At 39.5% G+C, this 10,938-nt stretch overlaps 1 protein-coding gene across 1 annotated transcript in view; it reads left to right on the forward strand.

Annotated features, from left to right (window-relative positions):
* The window catches only part of MOK (MOK protein kinase), a 66,593-nt gene that overhangs the window by 15,913 nt on the left and 39,742 nt on the right, over positions 1–10,938 (forward strand). The window lies entirely within an intron of this gene.

Here is a 10,938-nt window from a genome sequence, read left to right on the forward strand (position 1 = left end):
GAAGTTGTGAAATGAGGTAAGGGTAAGACATTTACCTGTGCTTCGATTTGTGGATTATGGACAATCCAAGTGTAACAACTAGAATGGTCTTCTGTTTTTTTAATTACTTTACAGATATAATTGTCATTTACGCTTGTGAGCCAGAAGTGCAGAAAAATTCCGACCTCTCTTGCTATGAAAAGATTATGTTAGGTGTAGTTATAATGTTTAATTTGCACTGTATTCTAATTGTCAGTTGGTAGTTGGTATATGGCATATACCAACATAAAGTGTGGACTTATATACACATATTTTACGTATAGTGTGGGCTTATATACACATATTTTTTACGGTATTCCTTTCTTCCTTCCCAACTATTTATTTTGAAAAATTTCGAATCTACAGAAAAGTTGCAAGAAGAGTACACTGCATATACATACACCCTTCACCTAGGTGCACCATTTTGCCTTATGTTTGTGTGCCATCTCACTTGTGCTCTGGCATTTTCTTTCTCTCTGTCTCTCTCAATTATGTATTTATTTTCGCTGAACCTTTTGAGAGTAGTTGTAGACGTCGTTACATTTCACCACTAATAATTCAGCAAGTGTCCCCTAAGAAGAACATTCTCCTACATAATCACAGTACAAATAACATGTTGATACAGTGCTGTTATGTAATATGCAGTCTATATCTCACATTTTCCCAGTTATCCCAATAATATCCATTACAGGTGTTTTTATTTTTTCCAGGATCCCAGTCAAAAAATCACAAATTGCATTTTGTTGCCATATCTTTTTGGTGTCCTTTAGCTGGCACAGTGTCTTGCCTTTTGTGTCTTTGATGACAACATTTTTCCAGAATCCAGGCCATGTGTTTTGCAGAATGTCCCACAATTTGGGTTTGTCTGATAGTTTCCTCATGATTACCTTTATTTTATTTTTCTTTTTTCCTTTAACATCTTTATTAGAGTATAGTTGCTTTACAGTGTTGTGTTAGTTTCTGCTGTATAACAAAGTGACTCAGCTATATGCATATGTACATCCCCATATCCCCTCCCTCTTGCGTCTCCCTCCCACCCTCCTTATCCCACTCCTCTAGGTGGTCGCAAAGCACCAAGCTGATCACCCTGTGCTATACAGCTGCTTCCTGCTAGCTATCTATTTTACGTTTAGTAGTGTATATATGTCAGTGTTACTCTCTCACTTCGTCCCAGCTTACCCTTCCCCCTCCCTGTGTCCTCTAGTCCATTCTTTACCTTTGCGTCTTTATTCCTGTCCTGCCCCTAGGTTCTTCAGAACCTTTTGTTTTTTTTTCAGATTCCATATGTATGTGTTAGCATACGGTATTTGTTTTTCTCTTTCTGACTTACTTCACTCTGTATAACAGACTCTAGGTCCATCCACCTCACTACAAATAAATCAATTTCATTTCCTTTTATGGCTGAGTAATATTCCACTGTATATATGTGCCACATCTTTATCCATTCATCTGTTGATGGACACTTGGGTTGCTTCCGTGTCCTGGCTATTGTAAATAGGGCTGCAATGAACATTGTGGTACATGACTCTTTTTGAATTATGGTTTTCTCAGGGTATATGCCCAGTAGTGGGATTGCTGGGTCATATGGTGGTTCTGTTTTTAGTTTTTTAAGGAACCTCCATACTGTTCTCCATAGTGGCTGTATCAATTTGCATTCCCACCAACAGTGCAAGAGGGTTCCCTTTTCTCCACACCCTCTCCAGGATTTATTGTTTGTTGATTTTTTGATGCTGGCCATTCTGACTGGTGTGAGGTGATACCTCATTGTAGTTTTGATTTGCATTTCTCTAATGATTAGTGATGTTGAGCATCCTTTCATGTGTTTGTTGGCAATCTGTATATCTTCTTTGGAGAAATGTCTATTTAGGTCTTCTGCCCATTTTTGGATTGGGTTGTCTGTTTGTTGTTTGTTTTTTTGATATTGACCTGCATGAGCTGCTTGTATATTTTGGAGATTAATCCTTTGTCAGTTGCTTCATTTGCAAATATTTTCTCCCATTCTGAGGTTGTCTTTTTGTCTTATGGTTTCCTTTGCTGTGCAAAAGCTTTTAAGTTTCATTAGGTCCCATTTGTTTGTTTTTATTTCCATTTCTCTAGGAGGTGGATCAAAAAGGATCTTGCTGTGATTTATGTCATAGAGTATTCTGCCTACGTTTTCCTCTAAGAGTTTTATAGTGTCTGGCCCTACATTTAGGTCTTTAATCCATTTTGAGTTATTTTTGTGTATGGTGTTAGGAAGTGTTCTAATTTCATTTGTTTACATGTAGCTGTCCAGTTTTCCCAACACCACTTATTGAAGAGGCAGTCTTTCCTCCATTGTATACTCTTGCATCCTTTATCAAAGATAAGGTGACCATCTGTGTGTGGGTTTATCTCTGGGCTTTCTATCCTGTTCCACTGATCTATATTTCTGTTTTTGTGCCAATACCATACTGTCTTGATTACTGTAGCTTTGTAGTGTAGTCTGAAGTCCAGGAGCGTGATTCCTCCAGCTCCGTCTTTCTTTCTCAAGACTGCTTTGGCTATTCGGGGTCTTTTGTGTTTCCATACAAATTGTGAAATTTTTTGTTCTAGTTCTGTGAAAAATGCCATTGGTAGTTTGATGGAGATTGTGTAGATTGCTTTGGGTGGTATAGTCATTTTCACAATGTTGATTCTTCCAATCCAAGAACATGGTATATCTCTCCATCTGTTTGTATCATTTTTAATTTCTTTCATCAGTGTCTTACAGTTTTCTGCATACAGGTCTTTTATCTCCTTAGGTAGGTTTATTCCTAGGTATTTTATTTTTTTTTGTTGCAAAGGTAAATGGGAGTGTTTCCTTAATTTCTCTTTCAGATTTTTCATCATTAATGTATAGGAATGCAAGAGATTTCTGTGCGTTAATTTTGTATCCTGCTGCTCTACCAGATTCATTGATTAGCTCTAGTAGTTTTCTGGTAGCATCTTTAGGATTCTCTATGTATAGTATCATGTCATCTGCAAACAGTGACAGCTTTACTTCTTCTTTTCTGATTTAGATTCCTTTTTCTTCTCTGACTGCTGTGGCTAAAACTTCCAAAACTATGTTGAATAATAGTGGTGAGAGTGGGCAAACTTGTCTTGTTCCTGACCTTAGAGGAAATGGCTTCGGTTTTTCACCATTGAGAACGATGTTGGTTGTGGGTTTGTCATATATGGCCTTTATTATGTTGAAGTAGGTTCCCTCTATGCCTACTTTCTGGAGAGTTTTTTTTTTTTAATACATTTATTTATTTATTTATTTATGGCTGCGTTGGGTCTTCATTGCTGTGCACGGGCTTTCTCTAGTTGTGGCAGGTGGGGGTGACTCTTCATTACAGTGCATGGGCTTCTCACTGCAGTGGCTTCTCTTGTTGCAGAGCACGGGATCTAGGTGCACAGGCTTCAGTAGTTGTGGCACACAGGCTCAGTAGTTTGGCTCATGGGCTCTAGAGTGCAGGCTCAATAGTTGTGGCACATGGGCTTAGTTGTTCCGCGGCACGTGGGATCTTCCCGGACCAGGGCTTGAACCTGTGTCCCGTGTGTTGGCAGGCAGATTCTTAACCACTGTGCCACCAGGGAATTCCCTGGAAAGTTTTTATCATAAATGCGTGTTGAATTTTGTCAAAAGCTTTTTCTGCATCTATTGAGATGATGATATATGGTTTTTATCCCTCATTTTGTTAATATGGTGTATCACATTGATTGATTTGCATATATTGAAGAATCCTTGCATTCCTGGGATAAACCCCACTTGATCATGGTGTATGATCCTTTTAATGTGCTGTTGGATTCTGTTTGCTAGTATTTTGTTGAGGATTTTTGCATCTGTGTTCATCAGAGATACTGGCCTGTAGTTTTCTTTTTTCGTGATGTCTTTGTCTGGTTTTCGTATCAGGTTGATGGTGGCCTCCTAGAATGAGTTTGGGAGTGTTCCTCCCTGTGCTGTATATTGGAAGAGTTTGAGAAAGATAGGTGTCAGCTCTTCTCTAAATGTTTGATAGAATTCACCTGTGAAGCCATCTGGTCCTGGGCTTTTGTTTGTTGGAAGATTTTTAATCACATTTTCAATTTCAGTGCTTGTGATTGGTCTGTTTATATTTTCTATTTCTTCCTGGTTCAGTCTCAGAAGGTTGTGCTTTTCTAAGAATTTGTCCATTTCTTCCAGATTGTCCATTTTATTGACATAGAGTTGCTTGTAGTAATCCCTCATGATCCTTTGTATTTCTGCAGGGTCAGTTGTTGCTTCTCCTTTTTCATTTCTGATTCTATTGATGTGAGTCTTCTCCCTTTTATTCTTGATGAGTCTGGCTAATGGTTTATCTATTTTGTTTATCTTCTCAAAGAACCAGCTTTTAGTTTTATTGATCTCTGCTATCATTTACTTCATTTCTTTTTCATTTATTTCTGATATGATCTTTATGATTTCTTTTCTTCTGCTAACCTTGGGTATTTTTGGTCTTCTTTCTCTAATTGCTTTAGGTGCTTTAGGTGTTGTTTATTTGAGATTTTTCTTGTTTCTTGAGGTAGGATTTTATTGCTATAAACTTCCCTCTTAGAACTGCTTTTGCTGCATCCCATAGGTTTTTGGGTCGTCATGGTTTCATTGTCATTTGTTTCTAGGTATTTTTTTGATTTCCTCAGTGATCTCTTGATTATTTAGTAGCATATTGTTTAGCCTCCATGTGTTTGTATTTTTTACAGTTTTTTTTTCTGTAAGTGATATCTAGTCTCATAGCATTGTGGTCGGAAAAGATAATTGATACAATTTCAATTTTCTTAAATTTACCAAGGCTTGCTTTGTGACCCAAAATATGGTCTATTCTGGAGAATGTTCCATGAGCACTTGAGAAGAAGTTGTTGTTTTTGGATGGAATGTCCTATAAACATCAGTAAATATCAATTAAGTCCATCTTGTTCAATGTGTCATTTAAAGTTTTTGTTTCCTTATTTACTTTCATTTTGGATGATCTGTCCACTGGTGAAAGTGGGGTGTTAAAGTCCCCTACTATTATTGTGTTACTGTCGCTTTCCCCTTTTATGGCTGTTAGCATTTGCTTGCTGTGTTGAGGTGCTCCTATGTTGGGTGCATAAATATTTACAATTGTTATATCTTCTTCTTGGATCGATCCCTTGATCATTATGTAGTGTCCTTCTTTGTCTCTTCTAATAGTCTTTGTTTTTTTTTTTTTTGTGGTACACGGGCCTCTCACTGTTGCGGCCTCTCCCGTTGCGGAGCGCGCAGGCTCAGCGGCCATGGCTCACGGGCCCAGCCGCTCCGCGGCATGTGGGATCTTCCCGGACCGGGGCACGAAACCGCGTCCCCTGCATCGGCAGGCGGACTCTACACCACTGCGCCACCAGGGAAGCCCTGTCATTTCATTTTTTTTTTTTTCTTCTTCTCTTTTTGATGGGTGGTGCTCTCTTCCTGTCTTACTGGTTGTTTGCCCTGAGATGTCCAGCACTGGAGTTTGCAGGCAGTTAGTTAGAGCCAGGTCTTGGTGCTGAGATGAGGACCTCCGGGAGGCCTCACTCTGATTAATATTCCCTGGGGTCTGAGGTTCTCTGTGAGTCCAGCAGTTTGGACTTGGAGGTCCCACCACAGGAGGTCAGGCCTGTCGTCCGGCCTGGGAACCAAGATCTCACAAGCATGTTAATAAGGCAGATGTTTGAAGGTAGCAGCGACGGTCCTTGTGCCCTAGGAAGCAAACAGCTAGTGGTTGTGACTCGTGCTAGGCTCGGAGGACAAGGTTTGCACGACAGCCATGGGCACTTCCGGTTTTCTAAGCCTCACGATTAGCTTTAGCTTAAATATTTTTGTCAGGAATATGTCAGAGATGAAGTCATGTCCCTGTCACTGTGTCCCATCTAGAGTGTCCGATGTCAGCATGTCTTAGTTTTGTTGAAGCTAGGTTTGATCATTTGATCATTCCGTTTATTCACCTTTGCCTCTTAGACCCTTCGTGCTTCTCTTCCTAGAGTCAACCACTCTTACCAGTTTCCCGTGCACCTGTATATATGTATGTATGCGTCAATTATTGTGTATCTATCCTCTTTTAAATATACTGATGTTAGCATTTATATATATACACACACGTATATATACACGTTGATATATATATTAACATTTGCATTTTATGATTTATATCCTTTAAACTTCTGGGGTTTCAAAAATATATATTAGGTATTATTTGATATGTTCTTTTAGATGGCCATTTTGGTAGTTTTAATTACTTGGTTTACTGGTGCATCTTTATTCTCCCTTCTTTCTACCTTAAAATCCAGTCTGAGAACTGGTGTAACCTATTGTCCTTCAGGTTTAAGTCCTGATCATTAATTAAATAATTAACAAATAGTTAACAGTGGAGAGAATATTCCAGAACAGGAAGTCACAGACACAGAGTCATGGAATTAGAATGAACGGGAAGAGTGTGTAATGGTGAAATTGGACTTGTAGCTTGAGGTCATTGAGTGGGGCTGGGAGTGCTAGATTATCATGCTGGTCTTTATTTTGCGGTTTTCTAGATGTATTTTCTTTTTTTTAATTTTATTTTTATTTATTTTTTTCGCTGTGTTGGGTCTTTGTTGCTGCACACGGGTTTCTCTCTAGTTGTGGAGAGCGGGGGCTACTCTTCGTTGCGGTGGGTGGGCTTCTCATTGCGGTGGCTTCTCTTGTTGTGGAGCACGGGCTCTAGGTGCACGGGCTTCAGTAGTTGTGGCTCGTAGGCTCTAGAGCACAGGCTCCGTAGTTGTGCTGCGTGGGCTTAGTTGCCCCACGGCATGTGGGATCTTCCCAGACCATGGCTCAAACCCGTGTCCCCTGCATTGGCAGGCGGATTCTTAACCACTGCATCACCAGGGAGGCCCCTAGATGTATTTTCTTATTTGTTTTCCAGGCAGTGACCAAGTGCTTGGGGATATATTGATTATTCTGTGGATTATTCCTGACCACCTCCTTTTTCCTTTGCATCATTTGAAGTAGTAGGGACCAAGGAGTAACACAGCTTAGTTGCTAAGAGTGTGGGCTTTGGAGCCAGGCAGACAAGGTATCCTCTGGCAGGTTACCGACCTTTCTTTTCTTATGCTGGTTTTTCTTCATCATTCTGGTTTTCTGTTGCTGTGTAACAAGTTACCCCAACTGAATGGCTGACAATAACAATCATTATTCTCTCCTATGGTTCTGTGAGTTGCCTGGACCGAACTAGGCAGGTTTCACTTGGAGTCTCTCATGTGGTTGCAGTTAGATGGTGGCTAGAGCTGGAGTCATCTCAAAAGTTTCCTCACTCAAGTGTCTGGTGGTTGATGCTGGCTATCAGCTGGGACCTCAGCATGGGCTGTCAGCCAGAACATAACACTCAGAATCTCCATGTGTCTTGGGCCTCCTCACAATATGGCAGCTGGGTTCTGAGAATGAGCATCCCGAGAGTTTGAGGTGGAAGCAGGATTACATTCTCTGATCTAGCCTCAGAAGTGGCATAATGTTACTTCTGCATCCCTCAGATTTGAGAGGAGAGAACATAGATCCCACCTCTTGATGGAGGAGTGACAAAGACACATAGTAAGATGAGTATGTGGGATGGGATATCTAGAGGCTGCCATCTTTGGAAAATAAAACCTTCCACACTCATCTTTAAACAGGCATAATAATACCTATTTTATAGGATTGTTTCAAAGTTAAATGAGATAATCTACATAAAGCTTACAGCATAGTGTCTGGTACATGGTAAAATGTGAATGAGTTATCATTTGCTATCCCAGTGGATGGAAGGCAAGGATGTAAAAGGGGAAAGAATGGCAAACATCAGTCAGATCCTTACTTTGAAAAAATTTACCCTTACCTAATCTAATGGGAGTATCAATTATTTTCCTGTCAGTACTTTTTAATGGATTATTCAAAACATATCTATAAAAAGAGAAAAAACTACATGTTCTGAAGGCAGTAACAGTTTGCTATTATATCAGAGAGAGTTTTAAAAATTATCTGTTGTAATTGCAGTGAGGTTTAAGCTTTCTGTCCCTCATAATGTAACTGAGCAGGACCCTATGGAGCCTTCCCGGAACAGACCCCTCCCCCATGTCGTCTGCTTTAGCTCCTCTTTGAAGTACCCAGATAGTAGTATCTGATGCACATTTCCTGAGTTGTTTTACAGGTGCTAAAACCACCACCAAATGGGAGAAATTAACTACTTGATGACCATAAACAAATAGCTCCCAGACCTACTGGTGCCTAAGGATTGATAATGTTATTAACCCCTGTGACATCACCCTGTTACATCACCATCAACCAATCAGAGAATTGTGCGTGAGCTGATCGCATACCCTGGGACGCCTCTCCCTCACTAGGCCTTTAAAAATGCTTTGCTGAGGGACTTCCCTGGTGGTCCAGTGGTTGGGACTCCACGCTCCTAATGCAGGGGGCTCGGGTTTTATCCCTGAAGGGAACTAGATCCCACATGCTGCAACTAAGAACCTGCATGCCACAACTAAAAATACCACACATGGCAAGGAAGATCCCGCATGCTGCAACTAAGACCCGGTGCAGACAAATCAAAATAAATAAATATATAGAAATTAAAAAATATATATTTTTTAAGTGCTTTGCTGAAACCCATTGGGGAGTTCAGGTATTTTAAGCACTAGCTCTCCTGGACTCCTTATCTAGCGTCCTACAATAAATGCTGTGCTTTCCTTCACCACAACCTGTTGTCAATAGACTGGCTTTACTGCAAACTGGCGAGGGGACCCAAGTTTGGTTCGGTAACAATTTATGTCAGTATTTTTATAGAATCAAAGTTGCAAGGTACTGCACATAATGTTGTTCCATGCTCTCTTTCCTAGTGTGCATATCACCTTCTGTTTTATAAATAGATGCATCAACTAGCAACTTTTTCTCTTTCAATAAAACAAAATTAAGGAAAAATAATCGTAGCTTTGTGATAAATTCAAGCAGTGAAAGGTTTCAAATTAGTCTCAGGACCCTTCCCTACTGGGCAGAGTCGGTCCTGGTTAACATTTTCTTAGATGTATGTCCATAAATTTTCTGTGCATATTGTGTGTGGGTGTGTATATGTATGTATTTGTTCTAAAATTAGATGTGATTATATTAAATATGTTGTACTGTAGCCTGTTAGGATGATGCTTCAATGAAGATGTTTGAACATAGATCTTTGAGTAATTCTTCGTGTTTATCAGTGGCATACATTGATTGGGTTAAAGGTTGCAGTTTAAATTTTAAAGTCTAAGTGTTGTTTTTTTTTAAGTATAATTGACCTACAACACTATGCTAGTTCCAGATGCACAGCATAGTGATTCAGTGTTTCTGCACATTACAAAATGATCACCATTTTTATGAGTTTATGAATACTTTTACGTTCTTTTGTGTTTTCACTATGTTTGGTAATTCAGGTCACAATTTTCCACACTACAGCAAGTCATTAATTGGGCACAGCCTTCTTTATTGAAGGTTCTTGACCTTGTTTTAGTGATTTGGTTTGAATTACTTAATCTCTCAGGGAGAGTGGGAATTACAAGCTGAATCCCCTTCCTTTTAAACTCTCGTTGAGGGTTATACTCACTAATTAACCTCCTTCAGTTCTTTTCACCCCTCCCCTGGTGAAGCCCCATCATTCCGATGCTTATCACCTGCCTTGATTAAAATCTTTAGAAGCAGTGTTTGAATACAAATATTTGGATTTGGGTGTGACAGGTTTAGAATTTCACAAAAATGAATCTGAACTCCATTTTCACGCTTTAAATAAGGCTTAAATTCCACTTAAACAAGCCTTGGTTTGGTAAAAATGAATAGAATCTTAATTAATATGAATTGACTTATTTATCCTCCTTGTTCTATCTACCCTGTTTTAAAAAACATTAATTTTATTAAGTCTTGACCCTTGAGTTTGTCTTTTATTATTATTTTTTTAATATTTATTTGTTTGGCCACGCTGGGTCTTAGTTGCGGCATGGCGGGATCTAGTTCCCTAACCAGGGATTGAACCTGGGCCCCTTGCATTGGGAGCACGGAGTCTTAACCACTGGACCACAAGGGAAGTCCCTCTCTACACTTGTCATATAGCTATGTTACTTAAACTTTTCTTTGTCCTTGAGTCTGGGTGAGTTTATGATGGTTTGTTTTTTAGTGATTGTTTACTCTCTCTGTTCCCATTAATGTGGGGCAGGATTTTTTTTGCTAGCATAGCTCTATATCCTTCATAGCTTTGTGTTGTGCTTTGTGTTCATCTTAATGTTTCTTATCTAACAGTAAAGGCCTGTGAAAATATGCGACATCCTGTTGGAGGGAATAGGAAGATACTTTTCCTAAGGAAGTGTTTTCTCATAGGGGTGTTTCTCTTTTTCTCTCCCCTGCCTTTCATCCTTGTTACACCCAGACCCTTTGTCTATTGGAAGAGCCATGGAGGAAACAAGTAATTCTTTATCCCCCGCGGCTATCTCCAGGGCCATGGGTTCCATTTATTGCGGGCTGGTCGTGATGGTCTGGAGCCAGCTCGGAATACTGGTGCACACTTGGAGTTTGTACTTAAACCACTTTAAAGTGCAGAGTTAGGAATTCCCTGGTGGTCCAGTGGTCAGGACTCGGCACTTTCACTGCTGTGGCCTGGGTTCAATCCCTGGTCGGTGACTAAGACCCTGAAAGCTGTGGGGCTTGGCCTAAATAAATAAATAAAGTTCAGAGTTGACTTTTTTTTTAAAGCAAGTCTGCATGTATATGTATTTGTATGATCACTACCATCCTTTTTTCACTTAGTATTAAATTATGGCTGAACAATTTCTTATATTGTTAAATGTTATTTGAAAGCATCATTTAAAAAATTTATTTTATTGAAGTATAGTTGATTTACAATGTTGTGTTAATTTCTACTGTACAGCAAAGTGATTCAGTTATACATGTATATTCTTTTT

The sequence above is a fragment of the Lipotes vexillifer genome, unplaced genomic scaffold, assembly GCF_000442215.2.
Source record: "Lipotes vexillifer unplaced genomic scaffold, Lipotes_vexillifer_v1.1 scaffold584, whole genome shotgun sequence".
NCBI lineage: Eukaryota > Metazoa > Chordata > Mammalia > Artiodactyla > Lipotidae > Lipotes > Lipotes vexillifer.